Here is a 12,492-nt window from a genome sequence, read left to right as displayed (position 1 = left end):
TGTCACACCTTTATGGACTGACATGTTATAGAGAAGGAAATATACTGATTTACACTGGTCGTGGTGGTCACCTGCAGGTTGAGCCAAGCTCGTGAAAAGACCAATAAACAAGAACCTATTCAAAATGAAATTAACATGAAGTGTCTTCAATCTCTGATTTGTATCTGCTGTTTGATTCACTTTTGGAAGTCTCGAATACAGTGATTAAAGACCCCTTCAAAACAAAATAATGAAGCCAGGCATGGGAATATGCAAGTTAACTAAATTGACACAACAGCCTTTGTTGAGGGACACTGGGTGAATTGCTGGATTCATTACAGTTGACCAGGACGACTTGCTTGTGCTACCCCTGCCTCTGAAGTCTGTCAGCCTCTGAGAAGCGATAGAGATAAATGGGCCCATTTTAATGTTGGCAGGATGCAAACAATGCAGTGCTTGCAAGGATCATTGCTGGTATCTCGGTCATTTCTGAATGCCTTGGAGAATGAAAATAATGTACCCAAGGATGATGATGGTGATACAGTGCTGGATGGGAATGTGAGATGTGGCAAGGAAACAAAGCGATAATTTAACTCAGAGGGGCATCAGGATGGCAAGTGGAGTAGTAATGTTGAACATTTTGCTGCTGGTTTCTGTCAATAGCTTTTACAGCTTTCAGTTCTGAGGAAGGGTCACTGTACCCGAAACGTTAACTATGATTTCACTCCACAGATGCTGCCAGATGTGCTGAGCTTTTCCAGCAACTTCTGCTTTTGCTTTTATAGCTTGATCCTTTTGATTAATTTGTTTTTTCACCTTGCACCCTAAAACGCACATTTATTTTGGAGCAGGCTGAGCACTTGTAGGGCCTTTCACAATAACTACAGTAAAGGTCTTCCTGCCAATAAATTTATCTTTTTTATCAAAATTTAATCTCGTTTTGATGTAGCGAGGTGATGAGAAAGGTAAAATCCTATAAGACCCTGAATGGCGTGGGCTGAGATAAGGAAACCATGGAAAAGCCAGGCAAGGACTTTGTCACTGTTAAGCACAAGTTTCATTTTTCAGCAAAGTTCTGGATGTTGAGTTGAGATTCTTTTCAGAGAGCATGGAGATTCCTATTAATGGGGATGATTGCTTGTTATCATCTCTGCCATTGTTAATGTGCACTTTCCTGTTCTGCTCCATGCTGCGTAGAATCTAGCCATTCAGAATTGCTGACACAAAAGTCCGTGTTGGCGACCCCAGCTCCCTGCTTGCTTCTCCATCTTTGACATGCTCCCCCACGGCAGCAGCTGAATGCATCCCGTGTCCATGGACCCTGTCATCTGACTCACACCCACATCTCTACCTCAGCACGGTACATTTCTAATTGGCTTAGAATGCACTTTGGAGTGCACTGATGCCTCTCATTGGAAAATTGCTGCAAAGGCATTCTGTGCACAGTGACTGGGCCCCAGTTCGTGGATTGGACTAGACTAGCATCTGGTGCTGCTCACATGCTCTTCTAGTGCAAACTCACTTTGCGCCTAATTGGATGCCCACAGCATGGCATTTTAACACAGACAAAAATGAAAGTGGCTTGTTGTAGTTGTCAGCGATCATGGAGCACGTTTGTTGCTGGACGTTGCCAAGTTACATCAATATTAGACCTACACAGTGTACCCACAAGCACCCTGCTTGTACTTCAACCAAAGAAATGCATCTCAAAGCTGGAGGTGAGGATAGTCACATCAACGCAGGCACTCTTCAGGCAGGAGTCCCAGCATAAGTGCAGGGCAGCCTTTGATATCAGTCCAGAAGCTTGGCTACAGCCAGGTGACCACCTGAACAGTCAGTGCCCAGATACTTTCCTCGTAGGGAGTGGGAATCTGAATGTTAGCCTTCCACAACCCGTGGTGATTCTTTCTGCCCTATTATGTATTATTTTCTCCAGGGTAGAGGGAAGGTTGGGGGTTTTGATGGGGGTGGGGGAGGGGCGCGGTTATAAGTGAAATGGAAGTAACTGACACAGTAGTTTGTGACGGTGCTAAGGTATACCGGGTAAGTAAGTAGGAAGCACGGATGCCTTGCAGAGCTTGGTAGTGTGGGGCGTTGGATAGCTGTGATTGATTGAGGGAAGACGTTGCACGCAATACCTGAGAGCGGTAGACCATGACCTCAACTTGTGCTTTCATGTTCAGAAACTAATTGCAGCATTTCCTTGTATTTGTGGTGTTCTGTTTCTGTATGATTGTTTATTGTGTTTTAACCTTTTACTTTGAGCTTATTTCAATACATTCCTTTCTTTTATATCTGTAATTTAGAAACAGCTAGAATCTATTCTTCCTGATTGCACTACAGAGTCTGTAGGATGTTACTCCTGAAGTACAACAATAATGGATTGATAATATTTTTAAGAAAAGGCATGCTGAAAGTGTCCAGTGGTCAGTGTTACAGCACTTTTGTTTCAGATTTACAGCATCTGCAGTATTTTCATCCAATAAATGAGTTAGATCATGCTTCAAAGATAACTACTGTGCTGATAAATTGAATATATTGCACGTTAGATAAAAATATACATAAATTTTGCAACTCAAAGTGCAGAGTTTAGATTTTCTTTTAGTAATAGCTGTTTTCTATGAGGTGTTTATAAGGTTTGAAAAGGTTAATGATAGTAAGTTAGAAATGCAGGAAGTTTCTGAGCTGCTAGCAATACTAAAAGTCAACCACTTCCTCCTGGCCCTTTACGCCTGCCTTTCGAATTGAAGAAATCAGGATGCAGCCAGAATTGCAGACCCGTGCTGTAGTAGCAAAGGAGAAAATATATTCGACACCTTTCCTAATGAAATGTGAAAAGTTTTCAACAAGTAAGGGATGCATTAGTGCCTGTAATCATCATCGACAGATGTGTATTTTTTACAAATTTGTTCACAGGATTTGGGCATTGCCCCTAGGCCATCATTTCTTGCCATTCCTAATTACCCTTTAGATGATGGTGGTGAGCTTCTGCAGTCTGTCTGGAATGGACCCATGCCACAGTACTGTTAGGAAGGGATTTCAGGGTTTTCACCCAACAACACTGAAGGAATGGCAAAGTTGTTTTAAATCAGGATGGTGTGTGGCATGGAGGTGAACTTGAAAAGAGCTGCCCTTGTTCTTGTTCTTGTACATGATAGATGCTACAGATTCAGAAGATGCATCCAAAGAAACATGATGAGTTGCTGCATTGCATCTCAGAAATGGTACATGTCTCGGTCCATGTGTCAGTGGTGGAAGGAATGAGTTTTGTAAGTGGTGGATTGGGTGCCAATCAAATGGGTTGTGTCATCCTGAATGATGTCTAAAGTTTAGAGTGTTGTTGGAGCTATGCTGGTCTAAGCAAGTGGACAATATTTCATTATACTCTGGATTTGTTACTCCTAGACAGTAGACAAACTTTTGGGAATAAGGAAGAGAATTACTAGCTGCTATATTCCTGCATCTCGTGTTTTTCTAGTTAGTGTTTACATGTCGGATCCAATTCAGTTTCTGGTCAGTGGTTGCCCACAGGATGTTGATAGTGTGGGATTCGGTGATGGCAATTCCACTGAATGTTCCAGAGAGATGATTAGACTCTCTCCTGTTTGGGATCATGGTTGCATTTGTGTGGTGCAAACATTTCTTGCCACTTTTTTCTAGCCCAGGCCTCAATATTGTCCAGGTCTTGCTGCGTATAGACATGGACTGCTTTAGTATCTAAAGAGTCAAGAATGGTGCTGAATGTGGTGCAATCATCAGTGAATATCCACACTACTGATCTTATGATAAAGGGAAGGCCATTGAAGTGGTGGGAGATAGTTGGATCAAGGTGCTACCTTCAGGAAGTTCTGCAGAGATTTTCTGGAGCTGAGATGGTTAACCCCCAGTTACCACAGCTGCCTTTTTTGTTATCACACCAACAATTTACAGGGGAAATATTGACCTCGTGGTAAGGTTCTGTGGATTCAGGTTCAAATACTGCCAATGGCAGATGGTAGAAGTTGTAAACGATAAGAAACAAAACAGTGAAGAGTTTTCAATTGATTCCCAATAATTCTAGATTCCCAGGGGAACTTTGATGCCATGTTTCACTGAATTATGCCATGGGAAGCCTTTTTAATTTTGCCTCTGGAGTTCAGCACTTTTGTCCATGTTTGGACCAATGCTGAAATCATGTAACGAGCTGAGTGGCCTTCAAAGAACCCAGACTGAACGTCAGTTAATCGGTTATTGGTGATGATGACTGACACTTTCTATCACTTTGCTAAAGGTAGACTGACAGGGTGATAATTGGCCTGGTTGGATTTGCTCCTTCATTCTATGGACAGAGCATACCTGGGAAATTTTCCACTTTTCTGGTTAAAATTGAGTGATGTAGGTTTATTGGAACAGCTTGCCTATGGCCAAAGCTAATTCTGGAGCACAAGCTTTTAGTACCCTTGCTGGAATGTTGTCAGGGCCCTTCATTTTTACAGTACCCAGTCCTTTGGCCATTTCGTCATATCATATGAAGTGAATAGAATTGGCTAAAGACTGTCATCTGTGATCAGGGACCTGAGGAGAAGGCAGAGATGGGTCAACCGTTCAGCACTAGCTCCTTCTCGTCCTCTTTTGTGCCAATATGCTGGCCTCCACCATCATTGAAGATGGTGATGGTGCCACACAACAGGAGGGTCTCCTCTAGTGCAATGGTTGGCCCTTGTTTGAACAGGGACAGTCAAACGTCACTCCCAGAACAAGGTCAAGTATATTTTTCTTTCCTTTTTGTTTTCTCTTGCCATCTGCCACAGACATAGTAGAGTAGCTTTTTGCTTTAGGACTCATACAGCTCATTCAGTAATGGTGTGACTGATGGAGTTGAAATTCCCACCTAGAGTATATTGTGTGCCCTTGCCAACTACCCTCTGTGTTGCTTCCAGTTGTTGCTCAACATGGAGAAGCAATGATTGACCTACTAAGGGAGGGTGCGAGGTATTAATCAAGAGGATGTTTCCCTGCCCATGCTGACCTGATGCTCTGAGATTTCATGAGGCCAGGGGACAATGTTGAGGATTCCCAGGCCAACTCCCTCTGAACCTCTACATTCACTGGGAAAGGACCCACCCAGAGATGATGGTAGTGGTGTTTGGGACATTTACTCTAAGATAAGATTCATGGAGTATGGTTACATCAGGCTTTTCTTTGACTAGTCTGATGGGTTTACTCATTTACTCGAAAAGAGTCTTGGAGATAACTGGGTGCTTGTTTGCATTAGACAATGCTCTCAGTTTTTGCACTGTACAGCCATAGACTATAAGACATAGGAACAGGAATAGGCTGTTCATCCCCTCGAGCTTGCTTTGCTATTCAGTGTGATCATGGTTGATCCAACACTTATCACATCCACTTTCCTGCCCTTTCCTCATTAGCCTTGCTTCCCCCGCTGGTCCAGAATCATTCTGTTCAATACCCCAGATGCTGGAGAGAAGGATTTTGCAGGAACAATAACTAATTTGCCACTACTGTTTACAATGCCTTGGTTGATGCCAGCTGATCCATCTGATTTCATACTTTTTCTTAAGATCCCTAATAGTTTGATACCACTGAATGGCTTGTTTGAACGTTTCTGTGGACGAGGGTCACATGTAAGCCAGAACAGAAATGGAAGGAGAACCTTGTCACAAAAAGGACATTAGACCAATTCTGACTATGGAGACTAAAAAAACAGTCAAGGCTTGTTTGTGATTTGATGCATTACAGATTAAAGCAAAAAGGTTTATTTTTAAAATGTAGGACCTCATTAAAATTGCTGTTTTGAGATGAAACATAAAGTTTGTAAAGATTTGGTGTTCTGTGTTCATCATTAAAAGGAGCATTGTATTTTAGGTATGTAAATAGCTAATTGTTAAAGTGGTGTGAATTGCTATTTCTCTGATGATGTAATGCTATCACACGTTGGGCACCATGTTGCAGCTGCATTAACATGAAGATCAGTCTCTAATTTATTGTGTTCATGCCTATTTCTATATTTGGGGTAAAGCTTCAAAAGAATGAGGAAAATGACTCAAAATGAGAAACAATCCTGAATTCCAGTAAGCATGTTTAGCAATTTTTAATATTTCCTAGATGCGTTTTCATTGCATGTCTTCCTGAGCAATGGAAATTTACATGTTCAGTACCAGATGAAACAAGAAATAAAATGTCATCATTTATGTAATTTGGTAGGAATTCTGGAAATAACTTCAAATGTGAAAATAGTCAGTTTATCATCTTGACTGTAAGCAAGGTATCATTATGTCTGATGTGATTTTATTATTGTTAGTAATTATGACAATAAAGCATTCTCCAGTTTAGTTTGGTATTGTATTAAGTAGGGTAGGATGCAGGACTGAGGACAATCGGTTTCAAAAGTGAATGTGAAATAAATCAAACATCAAGTACTTTGGATATTTGGATTTCCACACTTTAAGGCCATGAGGCAGTAAGGCATAGGAGCAGAAATTAGGCCATTCGGCCCATCTGCTCTGCCATTCAATCACTGCTGATATGTTCCTCAACTCCATTCTCCTGCTTTCTCCCTGTAACCCTTGATCCCCTTGACAGTTTTTGACTTTGGGCTGCCTATTCAATCATACGTAGTATGGTCTGCTTCCATATGATCCATGAATGTTTAGGAGAGGGAAAGACTGAGCCCTTTTTCTTCCTAAAAAGAATGCTGCAGATGTTATAAATTGAAAGAAACACCAGAATGCAGGAGAAAATCAGCTAATCTGGCAGCATTTGTGGAGACAGAAACCAAGTTAATGTTTTGAGTCTGAACTCGTTTTATTTTCCTCACCTTCCTTCCTGCTGTCCACAGACAGAGTGGTTTACTTTCAAACGTTTCTCCCCCTCCAACCCGTTTTTTAGTTAAAATAAATTATTTTTCACAAATTGAAGTTTAAACAAGGGGTATTATTTATTTTCACATTTGCGTCGGACACTGAACTGGTAATAAGGAGACTCATCACAACTCATCATGCTTGCAAAGGCACAAGCAATCGCCAAACTCAAGTACACTCCTTCCATTCACTGCGCCTGGACCCCACACCCAGTTTCATGTTGACATTCTCTCTGGCAAGTTAATGCCTGTAATTGCCTTTCTGCCTCTTAGCTCCAGATCCACTTTCCCCTCACACTTGTACGTAACATTGCTCCAGGGCTGCTTCAAAAATCATACTGTGGCTGCTGTTAGAAGAAAAAGTTGTTTATATATCTGTGCTTTGTGGGTGGAAATTCCTGATTCCACAAGAATTTGTGTCTACAGGAGGCAGCTGTTTTCAATCACTTTGCTTTACAGTAGCAGTGACAAAAGGACTCTGGAGTCTTGGAGCAGTGCTTGATGTGGGAGGCTGTCTACTGTGAATTATGTTTGTAGACGTGTGCCAGCTTTTCTGCTGGTCAAATGTGAATAAGTGGCACTTACATAAAATGCACAGATCTTCTTGTTGATGTCATATAACTTCCATTTAATGAATGGACTTATAATGCAAAAGAGGCAAAAATATGAGTCATGAACTAGTGCTTCTGCAGTTGGGTCGTCGTTCTTTAGCGGTTAAAAGCAAATCTTGAAAATCAATTCTTGTCAATTTTGGAATGTGCAAAATAACAACTAAAAATGTTAATTTGGCTCTTTCAATAATTTACTAGAGTCAGTTCAATTAACAACAGCATTCATATCTGGCCTATAAATGAGTATACCCAAATATCCCAGTTGGCCAGAATAGAAATGATAAAACAACCCTTTGTGATCTAACAATGAGCTATCATTTTAAGTTATTACAATAAGAAAAAGCACTTCAAACTCGATTACCTGAGGATACGTAACTGATTATTTTCTCTTTCTGAAAGTTGTCAGGAACACTGGAATAGCTGAAACTAAAGGCCAACACCCATGAATCTGTTGTCACAGGAATTACTCCATGCATCTTGCGCATAAATTGCTTCAAAGTAGTTAGGGATAGAAGGAACTGCCGATGCTGGAGTCTGAAATAACAAGGTATAGAGCTGGATGAACACAGCAGGCCAGACAGCATTGGAGGAGCAGGAAGGCTGATGTTTCAGGACTGGACCCTTCTTCAGAAAAGTAGTTATGTCTTTTACTTATTAGTCAAGTGGAACACCCATTTTGTTCACGGCAGGATTTCATAAACTGCATTGTGAGAAACAACGTTGATTTGTAATATTATTATTTGAGTTGACAACACTTCAAATCGTAACATGGCTTTTTCAGCGTTTGCCTGAACCACAGCAGACAGATGGAACCTCAATTTAAATTCTCACTCACAAGGTGTCACACCAAATAGCACAACACTCACAGAGCTACATTGTGGTGGCAGATTGTTTCTGGCATGTGTGGTTCCCTTCGAGCCCACAGGGGCCTAATTTGATTAGGATATCTACCTTTTTTTTGGCCTAACTAGTACTTTGTTAATGAGCAAATAGTAAGAAGTTTATTGCAACTATTTCCTCGTTCTGTGAGTGTGACCCATGTGGCGACTGGTAGGACACCCAGGTCTGTTGCCAATGGGTTGTTTATTTATTCTGAAAGAGTCTCGGATTTAATTGGGTGCTTGGTTGCACTCAAAGAAGTTCTAACTCTTCAAGATCCATGTACGACATTTTCCCCACCCAATGTTTATTTTCCTCAATTAGGATCATAGAATGCCTACAGTGTGGAAGCAGGGCATTCAACTGATTGAGTCCATAATGACCCTGTGAAGAGTGTCCTATGCAGACAACCAGCACCATCGCCACCTCCACCCCCCTCCCTCCCCGCCCCCCCCAACTACTCTATCACTGTAGCTCTGTGTTTTCCATGGCTAGCCCACCTAGCCTGCACATCCCTGCACACTATGGGCAACTTAGCATGGCGAATCCACCCAACCTACACATCTTCAGACCATGGGAGGAAACTGGAGCACCCGGAGGAAACCCACATGGACACTGGGGGAATGTGCAAACTCAACACAGACAGTTGTCCAAGGGTCGAAACGAACCTTGGCCTATGGCATTATGAGGCAGCAGTGCTAAGCACAGCCACCATGCTGCCCAGTTACTATGACCACATTTCCCCAAGGCTTTGATTTTATAAGTTTGAGACGATCTGAACCTTACACTACTCTTGCCAAACATGTTTTATTTGGATTTGCTTGAACTTGTCCCTTGCTAATGCCTCAACACCTAATTGCTGCCTTGAATTTGCAATAGATGTTTGTCCACCAGACTGTGTGACAATCTGTTGGAATTCAGTTGTGAAGCAGTCATTGTGTATTACTATCTGCCCTTTCTCATGGTGTCAGTGGTTCAGTCGTGAACTCTTTGCTTCCATGTTGACACAAACAGTGTTGCTACTTGAAATTTAAACTTACTTCAGTTTTGATAGTGGTGGAAAACATTTCAGTTTGTTGACCTGTGTCTGGAAGCATGTGCTATGTGCTTGCCAGCGATAACGAGTAACAGCCCCAAAAGTCAAATTTCTGTTTGTACAATCCCAATGCTTTATTGTACTAGTAAAATACTGTAGTTACATAAATTATATTATTCTTGTGTATGTATGTATGTGTATATGTGATATTACCTGTCTGTCCTCTGGTTGATAAGACATAATGCGGGGGTACTCTTCAAGACGTTTCAACTTTAGCCTGTCTTCTGTCCCTGGTCTTTTTCTGTTTGGGTTTTTCTGTTTGGGTTCTTCTGCCTTGAACAGCCATAATGTGGTTGATTTGAAACCTGGGATACAAAATAACTACTGTCCTAGATAGCAAAACCCATATCCCATAAACAAGTTAAAAAGTTATAGCTTCCCATTTTATCACTAGTGCAAAACAATTCTTTTTCACTCCAGTATAACTAAACTTAGGAAATTATTCTCTATGTTCCACTAGGGGCTCGGGGAGCCTAGGAAAATGTTGTTATACTAGCTTTTCCTTGACATTTTGTTGCTTAACCACTTCCACCTCTTGAATGAGTTTGAGGTCAAAATAACTGCTCTTCTTGGGACACGGAACTCTTGTTTGTGAAATACCCAAAGGTATTTGGTGTTGGAGAGTTGCTTGTAGCATACCTTTTCATATTTAAGTAAGATGATTCTGTACCATGAAGCTGAACATTGGATTGTAGGTAGTATATTGTTAACTAGAACACTCCATCTGGCAAAACTGTAACACTTGTTCCTGTATCTAACTTGAAATTTCATGAGATACCCATTGATGTGAATGTTTCCATAATGAAATGTTTGGTTTAGGTCACGGACTTCCCCAAGGAATGTTTGAGGTTCATCTTCTACGAGAGATGGTTCTTCTCGAATGATCTCTTTCTGTGGCTTGTTCTTCAGCCTTCCTGCTTTTATGTGGCTGTGTCCTGCTCTGGTGCATTTACAGGCAAAGGTTGTAGCAGGTGCAGTCAGTTAAATCATCAGCTGGCCTTGTTTTTATTTCCTTTATTCATTTGCAGGATGAGGGCATCACTAGCGATGCTGCATTTATTCCCCATCCCTAATTGCCCAGACAGCAGTTCAGAGTCAACCACATTGCTGTGGGTCTGGAGTCACATGTCGGCCATACCAGGTAAGGATGGCAGTTTCCTTCCCTAAAGGGCATTAGTGAACCAGATGGGTTTTTCCTGAAATTGAAAATGCATTTATGGTCACCATCAGATTCTTAATTCCAGATATTTATTGAAATCAAATTCCACCATCTGTCATGGCAGGATTCAAACCCTAGAATGTTATCTGGGTTTCTGGATTAATAGTCCAGCGATAGTACCACTAGGCCATCGCCTCCCCAATGTTTCTTACAATAAAGGCAGAGTATACTTTTACTGTCTACTCGCTGTGTATAAGTATTAGTTTTATGTTGAATTTGTATCTGTTGGAAATGTCCAGGTGAATGTAAGACCAAAATCTTGACAAAATGTGGCTGGTGTGAGCAGTAATGAAGTTCTGTACTCTCAAATGACTTATTTGCGATAGAATTATTTTGGCTTTTTTGCTGCTGTGAAGCTGCTTGCTCCAGACCGTTGGCATTGGCAACGGCAACTAGTGTCTGGTGCCTGTCCTACACACCGCATTGGCCTACCTTATTAGTCTTTTACGCCTTGTATATGACAAAATGAATAGAATTTTTGGATCTGCTGTGCTAAGAATTATTGTCTCTTAGGTTTGATCTGTTTTGCTTCTGGCTTCTTTTGGTTCACTCTCCTTCTCGTTGGCTTTCTTCAATAGATTTGACAAAAGCTCATCAGAAATGCCTACAACAGCCCAGTCTCTCATGAATCTGGCATTTATATCACTGTAATAGCATTTCTGCACTAGTCTGTAAAGGTTATGAATGAGATTATTCATGCATTAATCTGGATATTTCATTGTTTTGTTAAGTCTTGCCCTTTCAAGAATTTTAATAGTTCTGACACATTGAAATAATCGCCAAAGGTTTGAATACCTCTTCAGATTTGTCTGATGTTTCATCTACCCTTTGAGCAATAAAATCATATGCTATACTTGCAAATGTGTGCAGAAGAGTATTTACGTGTTTAATTTCTGCCTTCATTCACAGTTTAAAGCTACTCTATATTTCAAGGTTGTCCAATTTTACTTTCAATTTAGCTCACCTAAAATGAAATCATCCTGTCAAAGCTATTTCTGGCATTATTTCCTAATGCAGTTTGCTATTGTATCATTTTAAAGCCTTTTATTCCACAGTAATAGCAGTTCTCCCATGCTTAGCTGTGTACTGTGGGGTTTCCTGTGCTGCCCAGCTATAGTGGAGACATCTTTCCACACTGCTCAGCTGTAGTGGAGGTTCTCCTGCATTTCAGACCTTCATCGTGACTCCAGTTGAGCTCTCAACCCCTGAAAAGACCAGAATTGCATACTGCTTTGCATTGCTCAATACTTACCCGGTTTAAGTTGGTTTGGTTAACAATTACTCCAGCCGTCTGCTCCCAGAATGTAGCAGTTTTTGCTCATGGCTTTGAAGTGTTTTTCAGCCCTGCCTCATGGTATTCATTCATGATGACCAAATTACTGCACATTTGAGGTTTTCCGTTTAGTACAAGCAGTTTTATTTTTGACTCCTACAGTTCTTCATGTATGGTTGCCTCATCAACTCAGCTCTGACTCAGGACTGTTCCTCAGACTACTACCTCATGATGCAGGCTGTATGTTTGCGATGGATTTGCAGAGCTCTTTCTGTTCTTGTATGCCTTCTCTCTGGTCTGAACTGCTTTTTGTGGCATCTCCGAAAGCGTTCTTCTGTAGTGAGTGATGTGGGGTTCTCTGTCATCAACATTTAGCAGTATCTCTTTAATTTGTCTTCTGAGTCACAAATGTGTCTTTTATTTCTCTCCTGGGGATTTTGTAGAAAGTTAAAATTCTAATTTCACTTAGTTTGCACTATGTGGAAGGATTGTGTAGTGTCTGGCAATTTTGTTGTGGCAGGGATCAGTCATTGCCACTGTGTTTTATATGTGGGTTCCTTTAATCCAACTTTCCAG

At 41.1% G+C, this 12,492-nt stretch overlaps 1 protein-coding gene across 5 annotated transcripts in view; it reads left to right on the top strand.

Moving 5' to 3' along the window:
- Positions 1 to 12,492, top strand: part of itprid2 (ITPR interacting domain containing 2) — a 141,893-nt gene that overhangs the window by 56,273 nt on the left and 73,128 nt on the right. The window lies entirely within an intron of this gene.

This window comes from Stegostoma tigrinum, chromosome 7 (genome assembly GCF_030684315.1).
Source record: "Stegostoma tigrinum isolate sSteTig4 chromosome 7, sSteTig4.hap1, whole genome shotgun sequence".
Taxonomy (NCBI): Eukaryota; Metazoa; Chordata; class Chondrichthyes; order Orectolobiformes; family Stegostomatidae; genus Stegostoma; species Stegostoma tigrinum.
This window is presented reverse-complemented; position numbering and strand designations above follow the sequence as displayed.